The sequence below is a fragment of the Solanum stenotomum genome, chromosome 8 (genome assembly GCF_019186545.1).
Source record: "Solanum stenotomum isolate F172 chromosome 8, ASM1918654v1, whole genome shotgun sequence".
NCBI lineage: Eukaryota > Viridiplantae > Streptophyta > Magnoliopsida > Solanales > Solanaceae > Solanum > Solanum stenotomum.
Window position 1 is genome coordinate 47,087,214 of NC_064289.1, and position 24,757 is coordinate 47,111,970.

Consider the following 24,757-nt stretch of genomic DNA (forward strand, 5'->3'; position numbering starts at 1 on the left):
GAAAGGGGGATTGTTGGTTATTAAGCATTTTAATACTATTTTATATTAAAGTACCTTTTTTATTTGTGACTTAATGCTGCCTAACCATTTTTTTGGTCATATTAATGCCAATTATTCTTGGCTTTATTGGTAGATATCATATATCCTATAACGTTCCAGTGAACGTTGTGGTCAACATCTTGGGAAGTTTTGCATTTGCATGTTAGGGGCATTGGTTACCCCTTTCATTATTCCATTCTTAATTCCTTCATTATCCTGGTAATTGTCACGCCCCGAGTCTACACCCTGGGCAGGATCGGCACTCGGAGACCATTGATGGCCCCAAGCGAACCCTTGGCCTGGATTTCTTAACTCAGTGAAAACTTAACTCAACAGCATAATTCAATGCAATGGAAGGTTAAAAACAACCCAACTGATAAAATCTGGCCAAAACGGCAACTCAAGTCTCAAAATATAATATTTACATATACACAAAAGAGAGACTCAAACTAACTGACTGACTAACTGACTGTCTATGAAGCCTCTAATATGTTGAGATGGATGTTGGGACAGACCCCACAACATCCTACTAAAACAAAACTAAAAGAACAGAACAACCGAGTCCTCCGGAAAGCAAGGAGGCTCACCACTGACTCTGGAGTGCTCAACTGGATCAACGGCATACTGAATGTTGATCCTGGGTACCTGCGTCTGCATCATAATAAGATGCAGACCAACTGGCATCAGTACATGAAATGTACGAGTATGCGAGTTGGACCGCTAAACAATAACTTAAGCTTGAAAGGGATACAAAAGAGAACTTACCTTGGCTTTGTTCAACTCATGAATAACTGAACTCAATATAGAGCAATAAGACACATGCAATATATATAAAGCTTGTAAAACTATTTAAAACATGACGTCAAAATCATATTTATAATATCATGAAATTACCATGCTTCCTATCAAGGTCTACTTGTGCAATGCATAAATGAAGTCCCATACCCCCATCCACACTAAGCAGAACTTCTCGAGGAACCAAGCTCTTTCTACTGTGGGATTTCTCTAACCGACAGCCACCACTACATATCTAAGTGGTGATACAGTGTCTTGTCCACACTGTCAGAACTGTCCTATACTTTGTCGTCATATAGAACGTTATTGCTTAGTGGATCCACTAGCTTAACTTTCGTGATCATCTAAAAAGTATGAACCCGAGAAATCCCATGTTTGGCTACATGGTTCTTATGGAGAGTTGAGTTAATATAAACTCGTGTCCCCAATTTGGTGCTCAGGACTACTCCCAAAAATACTTTAACTCATAAGTGTTTTAAACACATTTTTCTTTAGTTGAGATAATTACTCAAAACTTAGCCCAAACGCTCTTGAAAACTCTTCCTAAAAAAGAACATCTCAAAGCCATATTTTTTTTTAATATGATCATTGATGACTCGGGATAATCATACTTCTTAAACATTGATAGTATATCTAGAGACCATACTGTTTAAACATTGATGACATACTCGATTTGTCATACTAATCATGTTTTAGAAACTCTTTCGCAAAAACACATCTTTTCTCAAAATGAGATAGTACTCAAACTTCTCAAAACACTTTTGGAAATCTCAATTTCCTCTCATCTTAAATGTGAAAACATTTATAAACTTCTTTGGGAATACGTAGTTCCCTAATAACTTTTGAGAATGCACTTGACTCTTGACTCTTGGCTTAACTTGAAACTCTATACTTTTTACTCAACTTGAAACTCTATACTTAACTCGGAACTTGAGCCTTAAAAAGAAGTTATAATATTCAATGAAGACTCTTGGAAAACCTTAAAGACTTGTTTTGACTTACTTAACTTCTAAGCTTGACTTCTAACTTTACTTGACTTCTAACTTCACTTGGCTTGGAAACTAACTTTCCTTGAATTGGAATTATGGATTCAAGGTGTTTGATCACATGTTATGGACGAGTTCTTGACGTTTAAATGTACCTTGGAGTGTTGAAAACAACTAGGAAACATAGGTACAATACCTAGGAACATGTATGAAAAAGTGTGAAAAGAATGGGGGAACTTGGCGTCCTTGGCGCTCTGCAAGGCGCGGAGCGCCAGCTCTTGAAGCTCAGAAGGCCAGCTGAGGCGCTCTGTAGGGCGCGGCGCCCCAAGGGGTGAAGTTCATAACACTTCTTGGGGCGCTCTGCAAGGCGCGACGCACCACCCCTTTACCCCGACAACTTCGACTTTTCTCCTTCCTTTCTCCAACTCTAAACCTTCTAAATTCCAAGGTTTCCAACCCCAAACATTTAGAATCATAAATCCCTCAACATACAATAGATTTCAACCCAAACACAACCGGAAACATGCCCAAATAAACAAGGGACTTCAACAACACAATCAACAACACCAACAACACAACCCAATAACTTCAACAACATTGTTCTTCTTCTGGTCCGTAAAAAAAGATAGAATGTAGAGTGGAAGGAAGGAAAGTGACTTCGTTTAGGTGCATAGCAAGGTAGTCCAATAGAGCTGGTAAACTAAGCTAATAGCAGGCATTCCGAAAGCAGAATTGAAACCCTTGGAGAAGGGTGGCTGGGTGCTTTAAATAAGAAGATTTCAAAAAATGCATAGGGAAAGGATCAGCCCAACACTAAGAACTCACATACCTAGTGGAGATCACCCCCGACGATATCCAGGACGGAAACTTGCTTGATCTCCTCTTAATATCATAAATTTTAAGTGGTAAGCGTTATTAAGTCTCTTTAATGAAAAAGAAAAAAAGAAAAAAAAGTTATAAAGTCAAATTTGAGGGAAGGTTTATGAAATTATTCTTTTCTTTCTTCATATATCTATTATATTTATGCTAATTTGGATGTTAGTTCTACATATAACATATTTACATTAGAAAATAACATGATTTTAATGGAAGAAAACTTTAAGCTAATCCTTACGAAAATGTCTAAATCCTTATTTTATTCATCTACTATCAAATATATATCTTCATCCCTTTTTCTGGTAAATCTATTATTTATTCTTATTACAATGTCATAACTTTATAAAAATGAACATATTTAAATGGAAAATAAAGTCAGAAATTTTTAATTATTATAACTCTAACATATTTTATTTTTTAAAAAAAAGGTATTAGATAGTGCTAATTTAAGGGCGTTCTTTTTTTTTTTTCGGATAAAATCAATATTTGATGAATCAAGTTAAAATTATAAATCTAAGTGTTAGCATTTTTCATCTTATTTGTTTGGATTTGAAGATCGAAAAGAATTTTAAAACTTTTTCTCACCACGCGTAGCGCGGCTAAGTTTACTAGTTTTCTTAATAATACCCAATATTTATCCCTTCATACTAAAGAAATAAGCATGTAAGATGCAATCTCATCAAAAAATTCTATGACCAACACTAATTTCTTGCAACTTTTGTGTTCAATCTTTCGACAATATGTAACCACTTATCATACTGCAAATGAAAAGGCCACATAAAGTTAGTAATCAATTAACTTGAAAATTTTCATTGGGGGTGCGGAATTCATGGTAAAATGTAATAATACTTATTGTAATATTCTTCTGATAGTTGTCTTAATTTGACTATTTCTTTAATATTATTTGTGATGTATTCTAGATATAACATATCTTGGGTTCTTAGGTACATATGTAAATTATTTTCCATTAATTCTTCTAATAGTTTTATGTCTTTCATAGCTTCTGTCCAATATTGTAAATATTCGCAGTTCATTTTAATTTAAATTTATTTCTAAATCATACCATTCCATTCTTTCGAGGTCTAAATTATATAGGTCTATTTCATATCATTGTTGGTCTAATATATCTTCTGATTCGTTATCATTAAATATTTTTCCCCATATGATTCTTCTTAATTCAATTATCTCTATACCTCTAAGTATATATAGGATTAAAGTTTCATAGTTTTTTATTATTTCATCATGCATGTATGTAGTCACGTTCGTTGTTATGCAGGTTTTTTTATTTTCAATTATTCCTTCATATCATATCCATAATTGACTAAATTCATATTAGATCATTATGGACTAGATTATCTGTTTATCATGTTCTCATGTCACTACTAGCATCGTACTTTAGCGGATACTTACTTCTTATCAGCGCCTCAACTTTGTTTACTCCCCTAAACGGCTTTCCTTGCCTACCGATTTCAACATTAGGATGGCATAGTATAGAAGTTTTCTCCCTGTTTCCAGTGTGCTAATAAACTAGAAATCATGATTCAAATAATTCTAATACATAATAACTAACATAAATTTATTCAATCATATATATGATATTCAGGAATATATGAAATTAGTTCTGCATTTTTGTTGAACAATATACATTTGCCTCTTACTTGTCTATGGTATCTGAGGGTTGCTCCATTATCTTTTAAGTATGAATATTTTATATATTTGAGAAAGTGTTTTTATGAAAGCTTGCTTCGTTTATTCAAGGCTTGCCTCTTTTGTTACATGTACATTCCTTTATATAAACAATTCTAATCCTATCCTATTTCTTATAATAATGCATTTACTATACACTTTACGACTTTTTTACATACTTATTTTTTACAATAATGTGACTACTGTAAACTTTTACTTTCTTTACATAATAATGCACATTTTACATATCTTTTTGTTTTCTTCTTCATATCTTCTTTGTCTTCTTCTTCTTTGTCTTCTTCTTTTTATTTTCTTCCGTTCATGTGAAGATCATGTGTCTATCTTCTTTTATCTTTTTGTTTTCTTCTTCTTTGTCTTCTTCGTCCTATCTTATCTCTTTGTCTTCTTTTGTATCTCTTAGTCTTCCGTCTCTATCTTCTTTTATTTTATCATTCCAGCTGGACATCGAGAATTACATTATATTCTCCGTTGCATTTTGAACATATATGGTCAGGATATTTATGTCCAATTAGTTTACAGTATCTAGTTAATAGTTCTTATGAAATAAATCCTGCCTTTAATGCTTTTGTTATAGGTCTTTCTTCTGGCTTTAATAATGATAAAATTCATTTCTGGACTTCATCCATATATGACTTCCTTAGCTCTCTTGAATTAGCATAAATCATTAATTGATATCTGGAATAGTAGCTCCATATAGCATTTACATCAAATAATTGTTGGCTAGTTCTTGTATTATAGTTGATATACCAATTATTCTTTTATTGGCATAGAAATTAGGTATCTCAATTTTTGATATTTCTGGTTGTTCTCCAATATCTTTCGGTATTATCATATCTTCGGTCAGGCCTATCTTTACAACTTGAATAGGAGGTTTTATTTCCTCTTGTAATATCTCTGTTGTTGCCGTATAGAATTTCACATAAAATAAATTTCCTTTGGTCACTCTTTTGTATATAATAAATGCTTTGTATAATTCTGATATGCCACTTAGTTCTTCTCTGTCATAAGTATATGCAGTACTTATTAATCCATAATTATAACATGGTTTAACTATGTTAGCATTGGTTTTTGGCTGTGCAATTAGTTTATTGTATCCTTGTAATTTCTGGGTTATATAGTCTTGGTTTGGATCTTTTGTAGTGGTAGATCTGGGATTGAGGTTTAGGTAACTCTGTATTTTGTATATATTTTCGAGGTATGTCCTTGTGATGTGGTTATATACCTTTTTCTCATGTTGTAGGCTATCTGCATACGTTGAAGTTTGTGGTTCTATGGTTAATGGGTTTTTTGTTTTTTGTGTAAATGGTTTTTCAAATAACTGATTTAGATTTGCATTTCGTTGTTCACTACTAAAAAACTGCTAAAAAACGACGGAAGAAAAAGCAACGGACAGCGTCGCTCCAAAAAAGCGACGGACTAAGAGATGTCGTCCGTCGCTTTTTAATTAAAATAATTATTTTTAAATTATTTTACAAAAAGCGACGGACTGCATCTCTTAGTCCGTCGCTTTTTTTACGGATTTTTGCGCTAAATATATATATAATTAATAATAATTTATTTAATATATATAGAGACGTCGTCCGTCGCTTTTTATTAAAAATAATTATTTATAAATTAAAACAATAACCACGTTGTCCATCGTTTTAATTTATTAATTAGTTTTTTAAAAAAGCAACGGATGACATCTCTTAGTCCGTCGCTTTTTGGTCAAAATAACTAGTCAAACATTTTTAAAAAGCGACGGACAGCATCTCTTAGTCCGTCGCTTTTTAATTAAAATATTTTTTAAAAAAAAAATTAAAAGCAACGGACGGCATCGCTTAGTCCGTTGCTTTTTTCGCGTATTTTTGCTAATTAATTATTTTATTTAGATAGTGATGCAGTCCGTCGCTTTTTATTAAAAATAATTATTTATTAATTTAAAAAAAGACACGCCGTCCATCGCTTTTTATTAATTTTAATTGTTTAATTATTTTTTAAATTAGCGACGGACAACATCTTTATGTCCGTCGCTTCTTGGTCAAAATATCTGGTCAAATAATTTAAGAAAGCGACGGACAATGTCTCTTAGTCTGTCGCTTTTTGGTCAAAATGTTGGTCAAACATTTTTTTAAAAAAGCGACAGACATAGAGACGTTGTTCGTCGCTTTTTCAAAAATATCTGCACTAGCAAATGCGATTTTCCCCATTTCTCCATATAAAAAACAAATTTGAGAAATATTTTGATTTAATTTTATTTAAATCGTCTTCCGGAGAATGGTTTTGTGTAAAAGAAAAAACAAAAAAAATTATATTACCGACTTCCAGATGTCAGTAAAATTAAATAGTATGTAATAAATTAATATTTTCAATTAACTTTAAATAAATCATCCTCCAAATGACGGTTTTATATAAGTTAAAAAATAATTTAATATAAAATACCGACCTCCCGATGTCAATATTATTTGATTAACATGATTACTTTTTATTTATCTTAAAATTTAATGTGATACCGACCTCATGAGGTCGGTATTTTTTACTATATCTAATTACTTTTAATAAAAGCGACATCCGGAGGTCGGTATGTTTAAAATATTCCTATTAATCATAATTTTGCTATTGTGCATAATATTAAAATTTCATTTTACACCTACGATTAATTGTTCAAAAAGTGTAACAATTTTGTATACTTTTACAAATAAAATGTTAGAATTCGTGAAATAAATAAAAAAATATCTATAATCCATATTTAGAGTATGAAACTACGTTGATATGAATTAGGAGATAATTATACTTATATTTATAGAGTAATGTACAAATTTTATTAGTATGTCGTCTAATCATAAACTTAATATCTCATGTCATAATGTAGTAGAGGTGAAGAGCTAACATATAATCCATTCCAGTATGAAATGCGAGATAAGATTATTATATACATTCGATCTTGAATGGATGTCAAGGGTAGTGATCACCTCCTAATTATGATGACATGTAAATGATACTTCATCAGAGTATGAAATACGTTGATTAATTATATATATATTCATCGAGTAGTTTAACAAATCAAGTCGTATATACTAGTGATTCATATATGAAATACATTATCAATTAAAGAATTATCGATGATCAATTCAAGGAGATTTATATATTAAATTTGATATTGATAAACTTTTGTTGATCAATAAAATTAAATTTATATAATTAGAAGGTATATAATTTAAATTTATAAAATTAACTTGATCGATAAATTAAATTTATTAAATTAATTTTTTGTTGATGTGTAGTTAAATTATATATATATATATATATATGGCCAAACACATATACAACCCCTCTAACTTGTCCACATTTTTCATTTTGGCACTTTATCTTAGCCTTGTTCCATTTTAACCCTTGAACTCCATTTTTTATGTTCCATTTTAACATGAAATACTATTTTTATGATTTATTTATTTTTATATATATTCTTCAATTGCAACTTCTTATTTTAAATCGACATGTGTCATTTAATTTTAGTTAAAAAATTAAAAATTAACAAAAAATAATTCTTTTTAAAAAATAATAATTTCTTTTAAGAGTGTTATGTATTTTTGTGTGAAAAATAACCGACGAAATTGTTTTGGTTTTCTTTCTTTAAAATCACTGACAACCTAACAAAGTCAGTCGAGTTTTAACATTGTTTAGTAATGTTATTAGCAATGAACAAGAGTCTTTTTTTAGTAGTGTTATTAACTAAGTCAATCGAGTCTTTTTGAAGATGGGTTTTTTTATTCGTATTGATTTATATTAAAAATTAAAAGTGAGTATTTGCGTTAAATTTAGATAGCCTAGATGATAAGAAAAAATAAATAAGTAGTGTTATTTAATTTGATTGAATGTTTAAGAAAGAAAATCAAAGAACTTTCGTCAATTTATTTTCATGCAAAAATACAGAGAAATATCAAAAAATAATATTATTGTTTAAAATTTTTTATGTTCGTTCGCGAATGTTTAATTTTTTAATTAACAGGCACACGTCTATTTTTTAAAAATAAGAAATTGCAATTGATGAACATAAATAAAAACAAATCATAAAAATACATATGTATGTATGTATGTATGTATGTATGTATATGTATGTATGTATGTATATGTAATTTTAATTAATAAAATCAACCTCAAAAGGTGAGTTTATATTAAAATAAATTAATAAATACCGACCTAAAGAGGTCGGTATATTTAAATAATTATTTTATTTAGATAATATCGACATCACGATGTCGGTATGTTGACACCCAATTTTGACAGACCTATAACCCTTTCGGAAGTGCTATTTGGTTAAATACGTATTTTTTTAAAAATATTCCGAGTTTAAATTTTTAATTGATTTTGTCTAAAAATTATATATTTAAGTTTGCATGCTTTATAAAATTATCGTAAATATTATTAAAATATTTTTAAAATTATAAGTAAAACTCAGAATAATTATTTTATTCAAATGTTTTAAAATTTAAGTGATTTTTATTATATAAAATGTTATAATATTTGTAGTATTTTAATTGGATAGCATTTCTTTAATTTTTCTCGAAATCATTTAATTTTTAGCCCATTCTAATCTAATTCCTTTCAATTTTAGCTTTTTCCTTATTCAATTCATTGCAATTCTAGCCACCTCAATCCAATTTCGTTTTTCAATTATAGCCTCTTATATCAATTTTAGTTGCAATTTTAGCAATTCATTCATTGCAATTATAACCCTTTTTGTCCAAATCTTAAAACATTAGTTTAAATCTTAACCGTCCATCCTTTAAGTGAATCCTAGATCAAATCCTAGCTGCTCATCTTAACTAATCCAATGGCTCAAATTAAATCTACCTAACCTTCCTATTTTTGACCTAAAAAAAGACCAAACCCTCTAATTTTGAAAACTCATTCTTTTCTTCTCTCTCAACAAGCCCAGCCTCCTCCCGTCGCCCTCCTCCCGCCTCCCTCCTATTCTCATCTCTTCTTTCCTTGCTCCCTCCCGCCTCTTCTCATCGGTGAGAACGGTGAGACGAATCGCCGTCTCTCTCTCGTCTCTCCAATCAACGAAAGTTCGCTGCTCTGTCTCTCCCTCAACTGCTCCGGCCAGCGAGCTCCAGGCAATCAACATCAGCAGCCGGCGAGGAGAGCAACAACATCTCCGGCCAACTGACCCCGACCTCGATCCACTGCCCTTCTCCTTTACTTGAAGGTTAGGGTTTCATAATATTATTTTTAATTTCTTGAAATTCGAGTATTGAATTTGTTAATTAATGTATTGAATTAGTTTTTTTATTGATTGTTAGTTAGTAAGTGAATGATTTAGGGGTTTTTGATGGTTAGTTTGAATTAGGGATTATTTGATTGTTAGTTTGTGTTTGTTGATTGTGAAATGAAAATTTTAATGTTGGGGTTTGTTTGAATTAGGGTATCTTAGAATTTGTTTGAAATTCGGTATTTCTTGAGTTAATTAGTTTGATTTTGGAATTGTAAGATTAGATTGAATTAGAGTATTTAAGGAGTTGTTTGAATTTAGGATTTTAGCATTAGTTAGATTTTGGGATTTTAGGACTAGTTTGAATTTGTGATTTCAAGATTAGTTTGAATTTTGAATTTAGGACTAGTTTGAATTATTATTGAAGTTGAACTTAGAATTTGAACATGAACTTGAACTTAGAATTTGAAGTTAAACTTAGAACTTGAACTTGAAATTAGAACTTGAACTTAGAACTTGAACTTGAAATTAGAATTCGAACTTGAAATTAGAACTTGAACTTGAACTAGAACTTGAACTTAGAACTTGAACTTAAATTTAGAACTTGAACTTGAAATTAGAACTTGAACTTGAATTTAGAACTTGAACTTGAACTTACAACTTGAACTTGAACTTAGAGATTGAACTTGAACTTGAACTTAGAACTTGAACTTGAAATTAGAACTTGAAACTAGAACTTGAACTTAGAACTTGAACTTAGAATTAGAACTTGAACTTGAAATTAGAAATTGAACTTGAACTTAGAACTTGAAATCAGAACTTGAACTTAGAATTAGAACTTGAACTTGAAATTAGAAATTGAACTTGAACTTAGAACTTGAAATTAGAACTTGAACTTAGAACTTGAACTTGAAATTAGAATTTGAACTTGAACTTAGAATTTGAACTTGAACTTAGAACTTGAACTTGAAATTAGAACTTGAACTTGAACTTAGAATTTGAAGTTAAACTTTGAACTTGTTGTTGAAATTAGAACTTGAACTTGAACTTAGAATTAGAACTTGAACTTAGAAACTGAACTTGAACTTAGAATTAGAACTTGAACTTATAACTTGAAATTTGAGTATTGAATTTGTTAATTAGTGTATTGAATTAGTTTTTTTTATTGATTGTTAGTTTGATTGATTGTTAGTTAGTAAGTGAATGATTTAGGGGTTTTTGATGGTTAGTTTAAATTAGGGATTATTTGATTGTTAGTTTGTGTTTGTTGATTGTGAAATGAAAATTTTAATGCTGGGGTTTGTTTGAATTAGGGTATCTTAGGATTTGTTTGAAATTTGGTATTTCTTGAGTTAATTAGTTTGATTTTGGAATTGTAAGATTAGATTGAATTAGGGTATTTAAGGAGTTGTTTGAATTTAGGATTTTAGCACTGGTTAGATTTTGGGATGTTAGGACAAGTTTGAGTTTGTGATTTTAAGACTAGTTTGAATATTAAATTTAGGACTAGTTTGAATTATTATTGAAGTTGAACTTAGAATTTGAACGTGAACTTGAACTTGAACTTGAACTTGAACTTGAACTTGAACTTAGAACTTGAACTTGAAATTGGAACTTGAAATTAGAACTTGAACTTGAACTTGAACTTAGAATTAGAACTTGAACTTGAAATTAGAAATTGAACTTGAACTTAGAACTTGAAATTAGAACTTGAACTTAGAATTAGAACTTGAACTTGAACTTAGAACTTGAACTTGAAATTAGAATTAGAACTTGAACTTAGAATTAGAACTTGAACTTGAAATTAGAAATTGAACTTGAACTTAGAACTTGAACTTAGAACTTGAAATTAGAACTTGAAGTTAGAATTAGAACTTGAACTTGTAATTAGAAATTGAACTTCAACTTGGAACTTGAAATTAGAACTTGAACTTAGAATTAGAACTTGAACTTGTAATTAGATATTGAACTTCAACTTGGAACTTGAAATTAGAACTTGAACTTAGAACTTGAACTTAGAATTTGAACTTGAACTTAGATCTTGAACTTGAAATTAGAACTTGAACTTGAACATGAACTTGAACTTGAACTTGAACATGAACTTGAACTTAGAATTTGAAGTTAAACTTAGAACTTGATGTTGAAATTAAAACTTGAACTTGAACTTAGAATTAGAACTTGAACTTAGAACTTGAAATTTGAGTATTGAATTTGGTAATTAGTGTATTGAATTAGTTTTTTTTATTGATTGTTAGTTTGATTGATTGTTAGTTAGTAAGTGAATGATTTAGGGGTTTTTGATGGTTAGTTTAAATTAGGGATTATTTGATTATTAGTTTGTGTTTGTTGATTGTGAAATGAAAATTTTAATGTTGGGGTTTGTTTGAATTAGGGTATCTTAGGATTTGTTTGAAATTCGATATTTCTTGAGTTAATTAGTTTGATTTTGGAATTGTAAGATTAGATTGAATTAGGGTATTTAAGGAGTTGTTTGAATTTAGTATTTTAGCACTAGTTAGATTTTGGGATTTTAGGACTAGTTTGAATTTGTGATTTTAAGACTAGTTTGAATTTTGAATTTAGGACTAGTTTGAATTATTATTGAAGTTGAACTTAGAATTTGAACATGAACTTGAACTTAGAATTTGAAGTTAAACTTAGAACTTGAACTTGAAATTAGAACTTGAACTTAGAACTTGAACTTGAACTTAGAATTCGAACTTGAAATTAGAACTTGAACTTGAAATTAGAACTTGAACATGAAATTAGAACTTGAACTTGAACTTGAACTTGAAATTATAACTTGAACTTAGAACTCGAACTTGAACTTAAACTTGAACTTGAACTTAGAATTAGAACTTGAACTTGAAATTAGAAATTGAACTTGAACTTAGAACTTGAAATTAGAACTTGAACTTAGAATTAGAACTTGAACTTGAAATTAGAAATTGAATTTGAGCTTAGAACTTGAAATTAGAAATTGAACTTGAAATTAAAATTTGAACTTGAACTTAGAACTAGAACTTGAACTTAGAATTAGAACTTGAACTTGAAATTTAACTAATTTTAGAACTTTTCGTGCTAGGCAACTGAGGAAGCTCAACATCTAAAAAAGTTGATACAAGACTATATTGCTTCTTTCATCAAAGTAGGAGATAAGGTTGGTGCTTCTAAATTTCTAAAGTTCAAGTACAATTGTTTTCACTAATGTGTTTGTGTCTATCTAGTATTGATATTTAGCTTTAATTTTATGATTATACTAGTATACGTGCCCGCGCGTTGCGCGGATAATATAAAGAATTATTAATCATATATATAATAATGACCTATTTCAATATATATCATTTCTCATTTTTTTAATCAAAAACTGTTTTTGTTATTTGTTTCTCAAACGCAATATAATTAAATCTCCATGAAATTGAAGAAGAAATCACATGATCATTTGATAACTTGTACAATATACTTGCTTTTGTTTATTACTACATTATTAACTACTTAATATCATGACATTATCGACTAAATTTTGATTATACATATATTCCTCCTAAAATATTAACAACTAATTTTTCTTTAATTAAATTTGTTATTTAAAAAAAATAAAAAACACAAATCTCCTGTAATTTTTTTAACTGTCATTGTTAAAAATTAGTTTTTAGTTTTCTTTACATTACATTTACATCACCTTATTTTTAAAAATAATTATATACTTTTTAAAAATAATAAAATAGATGTCAATCAATAAAGATAAGTATTCTAATTATGATAAAAATAAGAATTCAAAATAACATAAACGTTAGCCACATGTATAATCATTTAGATTTTAAAAAATGAAAAAAAGTAAAATTAATTGTGGTAACTATATTTAAAAAGATGATGTTAAATAAAATACTTAATACTATTGTAAATCCTATTAAATTTTTTAAAAATAAGTATAAAGAACCAAAACTAAATCCTATTGTATAATTTCGTGATTTTTCTAGTGGATTATATTAGGATTTTTTTGATTGAGAGAGAAAGTAAGTAGTTTATTTCTAATTTTTATTTTTAATATCACAACTTCAATGTATTTGTGAATATTTCCTCAATCAATGTGTTTTATCATCTTCATATGAGATTTAAAGAGAAAGTTATAAGATGAAGAAGTAAAAAAAAGAAGAAAAAAACTTGTATTAGATAGATTACCAAAAAATCATAATTGTTAAGTTACTTTTCCTCATAAAATAATTAATCCTTGATTCTGAATATCTACTATATCATGCAAAAATTATTCGAAAAAAATTAACATTGAAGAACACAATTTATTATATTTTGAAAGTAATTGTATTATGATAACGATGAAAATGATAAACTTTAACACTGAAAAATTAGTTATAAGTTTAAAGTTTTGTGTTTTATCATTATTGGATAAATTTTTATGCCGTCTAGTCCATTGTGATTCAAGCAAGTCTCCATCCTCAGTATATCTTCAATATATATTGCATATAGAATGACCTCAAATATTCATACAATATATCTAGAATCTAACAAAAAATTAACAAAATTTCTGATTATAACTGAATTGTCCTCAATTGAGACCATAACTAAATCATACTTATCAAAAACGATCTCTTCACACAAGTAGAGCGACACATATATGCATGCCCAAAACACTGCTTACTCTACGCAAGAATGTTGGTGACTTCTTTGTGTTGCCTTACCATTGCAATTTTGCAATTTTGTGTGAGTTTGATTAGTATGTAGAATACATTATACCAGTTTTTTGAAAAAACTTTTTAATTGGATTTATTTGTTTATGAACATTTAAAGATAAAGTGTACTTGAGCAGTTGAGTAGTTTTAGGTAACCACTTTCAAATTCAAATAAGAAATAACCACTTTGTCATGTTATCCCTTTTTTTTTCTACGTAGGTTAATTTGAATTTTTCTTTGTTTTCCATTTTTTTTATTCGTGTTTTCCATTCTGTTTTTGTAATTTTATTTTAAAAATTTTCTATGTTCTCATTTTTTAATATATATATTTATAAGATTTTTATTTAATTATTATAATTTTATTTTTATGTTTTTACCGTGTTTTTCATTCTATGTTTGCAATATTTTTGTTTTCAACTTTATTATGTTTCCAATTTATATATATATATATATATTATACTAAACGTTTATTAAAGATCATCAAACTTGGTGGGAATTTTTTTTACCGTATTTAATATATATTCATTAAACTAAATGTATAGTTAAAATATCATCAGACTTTGTAGGAAATTATTTTACCGTATTTAAGTTACAATTTTTTTTTAAAAATAAATAAAAAACAATTTTCCAGTTTCATGGGACTAATTTTCAAATCTATTTTAAAATTATTTATATTTAATTATTTTAAAATTTGATTTTTGTGGTGCTGACACGTAGGCGTTTTTTCATCTCCTATTATAGATTTTTAAATTTTAAATTTTAAATTAATTAATTTTGATAATTCATAAACTATAACTTCTACTGTTATAAAATTTATTTTAAAAAAAATTAGACAGTTAGCATTTTATTAGGAACAAACATATTTAATTTATTATAAAAAGATTTAATTTATTAAAAAAAAGAAATCAATACAACAGTTTTAACGTAAACATTTTAAAAATGATTTCTAATTTATGTTTTTTTTTTAAATTTTGTTTTTTAAATTGTTATTTATTATTATATTTCTACTAATTTTGTGGTGCTGACACGTAGGCGTTTTTTCTTCTCCTATTAAATATAAATAGATTTTTGTGTCCATCGATTGTTTGTTAAACATAAGTACCAACACTAGTTGATCTTATTGATGACAAAATTGATTTTCTTGCAAGATCGATTTGTGTCCATTTAGTGTTGACACTTAGCTTTAAATTTAGAAATAATATATTTGTTAAGCATGAGTACCAACACTAGTTGATCCTATTGATGACAAAATTAATTTTCTTGCAAGATCGATTTGTGTCCATCTAGTGTTGACACTTAGCTTTAAATTTAGAAATAATATATTTGTTAAGAATGAGTACCAACACTAGTTGATCCTATTGATGACAAAATTGATTTTCTTGCAAGATCGATTTGTGTCCATCTAGTGTTGACACTTAGCTTTAAATTTAGAAATAATATATTTGTTAAGAATGAGTACCAACACTAGTTGATCCTATTGATGACAAAATTGATTTTCTTGCAAGATCGATTTGTGTCCATCTAGTGTTGACACTTAGCTTTAAATTTAGAAATAATATATTTGTTAAGAATGAGTACCAACACTAGTTGATCCTATTGATGACAAAATTGATTTTCTTGCAAGATCGATTTGTGTCCATCTAGTGTTGACACTTAGCTTTAAATTTAGAAATAATATATTTGTTAAGCATGAGTACCAACACTAGTTGATCCTATTTATGACAAAATTGATTTCTTACAAAATCGATTTGTCTCCATCTAGTGTTAACACTTATCTTTAAATTTAGAAGTAATATATTTATTAAGCATGAGTACCAACACTAGTTGATCCTATTGATGACAAAATTGATTTTCTTGCAAGATTGATTTGTATCCATCTAGTGCTGACACTCAGCTTTAAATTTAAAAATAATATATTTGTTAAACATGAGTACCAACACTAGTTGATCCTATTGATGACAAAATTGATTTTCTTGCAAAATCGATTTGTGTCCATCTAGTGTTGACACTTAGCTTTAAATTTAAATAAGTTAAATTAAAAAATGTGATTTTGTTGATGAATTTAGTTGTTGGAATTAAGTCAAAACTAAACTAGTTAAAGTTGTTAAGTTGTTTAAATTAGTTAAATTAAATAATGTGGTTTTGTTGATGGATTTAGTTGTTCGAATTAAGTCAAAATTAAACTAGTTCGAGTTAAAAAGTTGTTAAGTTGTTTAAATAAGTTAAATTAATTAATGTAGTTTTGTTGATGGATTTAGTTGTTGGAATTAAGTCAAAACTAAACTAGTTCAAAGTATAAAGTTGTTAAGTTGTTGAAATAAGTTAAATTAAATAATGTGGTTTTGTTGATGGATTTAATTGTTGGAATTAAGTCAAAACTAAACTAGTTAAAGTTGTTAAGTTGTTTAAATAAGTTAAATTAAATAATGTGGTTTTGTTGAAGCATTTAATTGTTGGAATTAAGTCAAAACTAAACTAGTTGAAGTTATAAAGTTATTAAGTTGTTTAAATAAGTTAAATTAATTAATGTGGTTTAGTTGGTGGATTTAGTGTTGTATTAAGTCAGAACTAAACTAGTTAAAGTTGTTAAGTTGTTTAAATAATGTGGTTTTGTTGATAGATTTAGTTGTTGGAATTAAGTCAAAACTAAACTAGTTCAAGTTATAAAGTTGTTAAGTTGTTTAAATAAGTTAAATTAAATAATGTGGTTTTGTTGATGGATTTAGTTGTTGTAATTAAGTCAAAACTAAAGTACTTCAAGTTATAAAGTTGTTAAGTTGTTTAAATAAGTTAAATTAAATAATGTGGTTTTGCTGATGGATTTAGTTGTTGGAATTAAGTCAAAACTAAACTAGTTAAGGTTGTTAAGTTGTTTAAATAAGTTAAATTAAATAATGTTGTTTTATTGATGGATTTAGTTGTTGGAATTAAGTCAAAACTAAACTAGTTAAAATTGTTAAGTTGTTTAAATAAGTTAAATTAAATGATGTGGTTTTGTTGATGGATTTAGTTGTTGGAATTAAGTCTAAACTAAACTAGTTCAAGTTATAAAGTTGTTAAGTTGTTTAAATAAGTTAAATTAATTAATGTGGTTTTGTTGGTGGATTTAGTGTTGTATTAAGTCAAAACTAAACTAGTTAAAGTTGTTAAGATGTTTAAATAAGTTAAATTAAATAATGTGATTTTGTTGATGGATTTAGTTGTTGGAATTAAGTCAAAACTAAACTAGTTCAAGTTATAAAGTTGTTTAAATAAGTTAAATTAAATAATGTGGTTTTGTTGATGGATTTAGTTGTTGGAATTCAGTCAAAAGTAAATTAGTTAAAGTTGTTGAGTTGTTTAAATAAGTTAAATTAAATAATGTAGTTTTGTTGATGGATTTAGTAGTTGGAATTAAGTCAAAACTAAACTAGTTAAAGTTGTAAAGTTGTTTAAATAAGTTAAATTAATTAATGTGGTTTAGTTGGTGGATTTAGTGTTGTATTAAGTCAAAACTAAAGTAGTAAAAATTGTTAAGTTGTTTAAATAAGTTAAATTAAATAATATGATATTGTTGATGGATTTAGTTGTTCGAATTAAGTCAAAACTGAACTAGTTCAAGTTATAAAGTTGTTTAAATAAGTTAAATTAAATAATGTGATTTTGTTGATGGATTTAGTTGTTCGAATTAAGTCAAAACTAAACTAGTTCAAGTTATAAAGTTGTTAAGTTGTTTAAATAAGTTAAATTAAATAATGTGGTTTTGTTGATAGATTTAGTTGTTGGAATTAAGTCAAAACTAAACAAGTTTAAGTTATAAAGTTGTTAAGTTGTTTAAATAAGTTAAATTAAATAATGTGGTTTTGTTGATAGATTTAGTTGTTGGAATTAAGTCAAAACTAAACTAGTTCAAGTTATAAAGTTGTTAAGTTGTTTAAATAAGTTAAATTAAATAATGTGGTTTTGTTGATGTATTTAATTGTTGGAATTAAGTCAAAACTAAACTAGTTCAAGTTATAAAGTTGTTAAGTTGTTAAATAAGTTAAATTAAATAATGTGGTTTTGTTGATAGATTTTGTTGTTGGAATTAAGTCAAAACCAAACTAGTTCAAGTTATAAAGTTGTTAAGTTGTTTAAATAAGTTAAATTAAATAATGTGGTTTTGTTGATGGATTTAGTTGTTGGAATTAAGTCAAAACTATACTTGTTAAAATTGTTAAGTTGTTTAAATAAGTTAAATTAAATAATGTAGTTTTGTTGATGGATTTAGTTGTTGGAATTAAGTCAAAACTAAACTAGTTGAAGTTATAAAGTTGTTAAGTTGTTTAAATAAGTTAAATTAATTAATGTGGTTCAGTTTGTGGATTTAGTGTTGTATTAAGTCAAAACTAAAGTAGTTAAAGTTGTTAAGTTATTTAAATAAGTTAAATTAAATAATCTGATATTGTTGATGGATTTAGTTGTTGGAATTAAGTTAAAACTAAATTAGTTCAAGTTATAAAGTTGTTTAAATAAGTGAAATTAAATAATATTGTTTTGTTGATTGAATATGTATATTTTTGTAGATGGATCATCGTTTGTGGATGTATAATATGCATTATGAAACTGGTGCTGGTTTGAAACCTGAGTTTATTGACGGTGTTAGAAATTTTATTGAACATACAATGACACTTGACATTTTCAAGATTAATGGATTGGTTAGGTGTCCTTGTAGTGCATGTAAGTGCTTAAAATTTTTAAAACCAGATAGAGCTATGGTTCATTTGTACCGTAATGGATTTAAGCCTAGATATTTTGTATGGATTGATCATGGAGAAAGTAATGGATTGGATGGTATCTTTTATAACTCGATGCCTGTTGATGTATATAATATGGTTGCACCACATGACCAAATTAGGGTTGAACAAGTTAGAGTTGAACATGATATGGTTCATGAAATGATCAATGATACTTTCGGGGTTCAAGGTGGGATGAAACCGGAACAGTATTTTGATGAAGCTCCTAATGAAGAAGCAAGACGCTTTTATGATCAATTAGAAAAGTCTAGTCGTCCACTATGTGAAGGGAGTCCGCATTCTGCCTTGTCAGTTGCGGTTAGATTAATGAATATTAAATTAGATTGGAATGTTCCTAATGCTGCTATGGACTCAATGGTTGATCTTTTGGGTGAACTAGTTAATCCGGAGTTTAACATACCAAAGAACTTCTATCAGGCAAAGCGTTTGGTGTCCAAGTTAGGATTGACGTATGATAGAATTCATTGTTGTGTTAATGGATGCATGTTGTTATACAAGACTGATAGTGAATTAGAAAATTGTAAGTTTTGTGGACATACTCGTTATAAGAGGACTCCGGCTGGAAAGATGGTCCCAGTTCAGGCGATGCATTATGTACCTCTCATTCCTAGGTTAAAGAAGTTGTATGCATTGATGAGGTCTGCCCCACATATGAGATGGCATCGTGAATATAGAAGGCCGACGGGTGTCATGTCTCATCCATCTGATGGTGAAGCATGGAAGCATTTTGATAATGTATATCCTGATTTTGCTAGTGAACCAAGAAATGTTAGATAGGGGTTGTGTTCAGATGGCTTCACACCATTCTCTAATAATGCTTCGCCTTATTCATGTTGGCCGGTATTTCTTACTCCGTATAATCTTCCTCCTGAAATGTGCATGACCAGTCCCTACATCTTTCTAAGTTGTGTTATTCCAGGTCCCCGGAATCCAAAAAGTTTGATTGATGTCTATCTAAACTATTGATAGATGAGCTCAAACAATTGTGGTTTGAAGGCGTTTTGACTTATGATATATCAACTAAGCAGAATTTTATCATGCGTGCTTCTTTAATGTGGACTATTAATGATTTTCCTGCATACGGGATGTTGTCTGGTTGGATGACAGCTAGAAAGCTAGCATATCTGTATTGCATGGAAAATAGTAAGGTGTTCACTTTAAAGCATGGCAGAAAAAATATATGGTTTGATTGTCATCGCCAGTTCTTGCCAATGGACCATGAGTTTAGAAAGATGAAAAATGCATTTAGGAAAAATAAGGTTGAAAGAACCCCCACCTCCATTACTCACAGGGGATCAAATTTGGGAGAGAATTTCTCAATTACCTAAAGTTACAGAAGCTTCACCTTCTAGACTTCCTGGATATGGTGTTGAACATAATTGGATCAAACAAAGCATATTTTGGGAGTTGCCGTATTGGAAGGACAATCTGCTACGACATAGTCTAGATGTGATGCACATTGAAAAAAATTACTTTGACAATTTGTTTAACACAGTGATGGATGTTAAGGGTAAGACAAAAGACAATCCAAAAGCTAGAATGGACATAAAGGAATATTGTAGGAGAAAAGAGTTATGGCTGCAGGAATTACAGAATGGTAAAATAGTTAAGCCCAAAGCCAACTTTTCATTCACATTGGATGAGAAACGTGAAATTATTGAGTGGGTTAAAAATTTGAGGATGTCAGAGGGCTATGCTTCGAATTTAGGAAAGCGGGCAGATATGAATGAAGGAAAATTGATAGGTATGAAAAGTCATGATTGTCATGTGTTCATGGAAACTTTAATTCCTATCGTTTTTAGCCATCTACCCGAAAGGATATGGAAACCAATCACAGAGATAAGTCTTTTTTTTAAAGATTTGTGTTCTGGAAAGTTGTTGGAGAGTAGTTTAATAGGATAGAGGAAAATATTCTTGTCACTACTACTAAGTTGGAGAAGATATTTCCATGTGATTTTTTTGATGTGATGGAGCATCTTCCAATTCACCTTGTACAAGAGGCCCGCCTCGGAGGTCCGGTTCAAACAAGATGGATGTATCCATTTGAGAGGTATCCATTTGAAATATTCACTAAGTTATATATATTCGCCAAGTCTTTTATATATTAACATATATATACATATATGCATGCAAAAAAATTGGTAGTTCGAAGCAAACGATTAAGCAAAGGGGAAGGATTGAAGGATCATTTGTTCAAGGTCATATTGGGAGAGAAACAGGTGATTTTTATTCTTATTACTTTGGTCATGAAGTGTCATGTAGGAGAAACAGGCCCAATCACAATGATGAAGGCGATATTGATCCTTTATTTTCACCGATACCAATTTTTAATCAAAATGGTCGAGGATCTAAAAAGCGTAGAAAGCGAGGCTTCACTGATATGTAAATGCAATCAGTTGTGACACATAGTTTGCTTAATTGTCCAGAGATTCAATCATATGTCAAGTAAGTGTTAAAAATATGTTATTAAATTACATACTAATAAGTGATCATTAACTAACGAAATACTTGAATGTAAAATGATCAGCTTGTTCGTAAACACATGGGGTAATGAAGCCATCTATACAAAATTTTTCAAATGGCTGAGGAACTATGTAAGTGTGCAATCACTAAGTATTTAATAATATATTCATGCTATACTAAATTATATTACTTGAAATAACAATCGTGTAGGTTTACGATGAATACTCAAGTGTCCAACATTTGCAATTAGTGCACGAAGTAGCCCTTGGACCTGAATCTCAAGTACTGGCAATGAATAAGTATTGTGTCAATGGTTTTAAGTTTCAAACTGAAGAAGTATCTAGGAACAAGAAAACAAATAATAGCGGTGTCTATATACAAGGTGATGTTAATGGTACTGGTCAAACTATTGAATATTATGGTGTCATTCAAGAGATTATTGAAGTGAGGTATTCAGGTTGGCCTAATAAGAAGATTGTATTGTTTCGGTGTGAGTGGTTTGACCCATCACATAGAGGCACAAAGGTGGACCATCAACATAATATAATTGAAGTTAAGCACACCAGGAAATACAGAAGTTATGATCCTTTTATTATTGCGCAACATGCTAAACAAGTGTATTACGCTTCATATCCATTGCGTAGAGACAAAGCTGATTGGTGGGTTGTTATAGAAAGTAAGCCTGTGGGAAGAATTGAAATTGACAATGTCTTAGATGTGGCGTATTAAAATGATGTTGCAATTGTTCAACACAAGTTGATGTTGAATTGGAAACCACACTACAACATCCTCAACACATATTAAAAGAAGTATATGATGATGAGATATTGAATGTTGAGGAAGAAATATCCGAGAATGAGGAAAATGAATCATTTGATGACGAAGAATGGGACGATAATGAAAATGAAACAACTGAGGAGGAAGAATGGGAGAATGATGGAATTGAAACAATCGAGGAGGAATAGTGTAGAATGAAAGCTAGCTAGTACATATGTAAGTGTATTTTACTAATTTTATTTAATTTATAATTTTTCTATATATTATACATGTAAATTTGCATACATATGTCATCAGGCGGTGACATTGATAGACATCGCGAGCATCTTGGAGTTAGCCAGACTAAACAGGCTAAGAAGAAGAAGTCTAGGAAAGCGATAGATCCTGAGGATATTGCAGGATCTATTTCTTCTACGCCAGAGCTCATCATCCATGATACTCATTTATTTGTTGTTCCGTTTGGTACGGCGGATCCTCGGCAATATTATCCTAATTATCGTCGACCAGTCGGTGCTTCATCTACTTCATAGACATTGTATTCACGACGCTACGAGGACCTACCTTTACAGGTTATTCATTGAGCACGACTCTTATCGGCAGGTACTCCATCTCCCATAAGTACATCTCCTCATTTATCTGCCATGAGGCTTGGAGATTCTAGTAGCGAGCAGTCAGATGCTATGGTCGGTACACCTCCATTGACTCAGCATTTTGTGCATCCTGATGTATCACCCTCGTCTATATCTGCACCTAGTGCTACACCACATGATACGATGTTTGCTCTAGCTCCTGGCCAGAAGGACAGACTTGGTAGAGTCATGATTGAGCTGGATGGATCATCGTAAATTTGTTTTGTTATCTATGTGTTAGTTTATTTTATTTATTTCTTATACTTTAATATATTATTCATGAACTAACATATTTATTATGTGTTTTGCAGGTGGCATCCTACAAAGGATGTTGCCCGGACTTTAAAAGAGTGTGTTAGAAGACTCTATATACAAGCTTATCACTCTTGGAGCGAGATTCCAAACAGTATACACCAGGCGATGTTTAATAACTTTAAGGTATATATTTTTTAGTTAAGTTTAGTATACTTTACTTTTTTTTACTATCGATTTAATCAACGTTATTCAATTTTTTTCAGACTATGTGTACTTGAGAGTCGAGGTACAATTTGGTCATTGAGACCACATTTGAGAGGAAGGCATCCACCAGACTGTCTAGCTGGCTAAAGAGCGTTCAGGATAGTGGTGAACGTCCCGATTGGATGTTGCCTCATGTTTTTGATGAATTGGGTCAGTATTGGAACACAGACAAGTTTAAGGCAATATCAGATCAAGCCAAAATGGCTAGAGGCAGTCTTAAAGGTGGCTCGTTGCATACTGGAGGTGCAAAGACGGTTAGAACAATTGCACGGGAGATGGTAAGTTCTAATTCAAACTTTTAAATAAATAATTAGTTGATACATATATATCGTTATAAATTTTAGTTTTTATTTATAGGAAAAAGAATTGGGATGCACTCCCATTGAACCAGAGGTTTTCAAAAAGACTCATGTCAGGAAGAAAGAAAATGAGTCGGATCCGGATGTGTGGGTGGAGGAAAGGGTCGAACGAACTTTTGTAAGTTATTTAATATGAATAATATATATCAATAGTGAATATATTTATGATATGTATATATATTGATGTCAATATTTATATTTAATATGCAGAATGACTTTTATAAGTACGTCGCTGAGAATCTAGATAGTTCGGTTCAATTGACACCTGAACTGTCCACTCAGATTTGGAAAGAAAAAGTGGTAGGGGGGACACATAAGGGTAGATGCTATGGTCTAGGCTCTCGCAACGATGTTAGATGCCTTCAGTCAGGCTTAGAAAGTATTGGATCGTCACGTCAAGCTGAGGCACTTGACGGTGTTCAGATTGTTGCTATGTCGGATCAAATAGCTAAACTTACAGTGGCACTAAAAGAGTCAGAGTGGAAAAGAGTAGCTGAACAACAAAGCATGAGTGAGACCATTCAGCAAATCAAAGAACAAGTGATGAACCTCGCTCGTCGACCTACTACTTCGGCTCCCGATGACACCGACGACGAGAGTGATGAGGATGATTATGTAGATCTCACTCCCTAGTTTAGATCTCTGGACATTTATGAACTTTTCAAAATTTTAAAAAGAATTTTAAAAGACTTTATAAGTCTTTAATTTATGATTTAGATACTTTTGAATGTTATTTTAAGTTTGTTGTTTTATGTTTTGTTTAGATTGTTTATAATTGTGTGTGTTTGATTGGGCTGAATAGTGTAGAATTGAATTGAATTGCATTTGCAGGTGGGTAGCAGAAGCTGCGAGCTGCTACTGTCAAAAATATTGCAGAAAAAGCGACAGACAGTGTGGTTTAGTCCATCGCTTTTTTGGGTTTTAATTTTTTTTTAAACCCAGAAAAGCGA

General features: G+C 29.7%; 1 long non-coding RNA gene across 1 annotated transcript; it reads left to right on the forward strand.

The window, feature by feature from the left end:
• The first annotated feature begins 9,434 nt into the window (after nucleotides 1–9,434).
• Nucleotides 9,435–24,501, forward strand: LOC125874270 (uncharacterized). Its single transcript, XR_007447249.1, has 4 exons — nucleotides 9,435–9,594; nucleotides 12,683–12,757; nucleotides 23,806–23,925; nucleotides 24,018–24,501. It is a non-coding gene; the product is annotated as an uncharacterized LOC125874270 (long non-coding RNA).
• The last annotated feature ends 256 nt before the right edge of the window (nucleotides 24,502–24,757 follow it).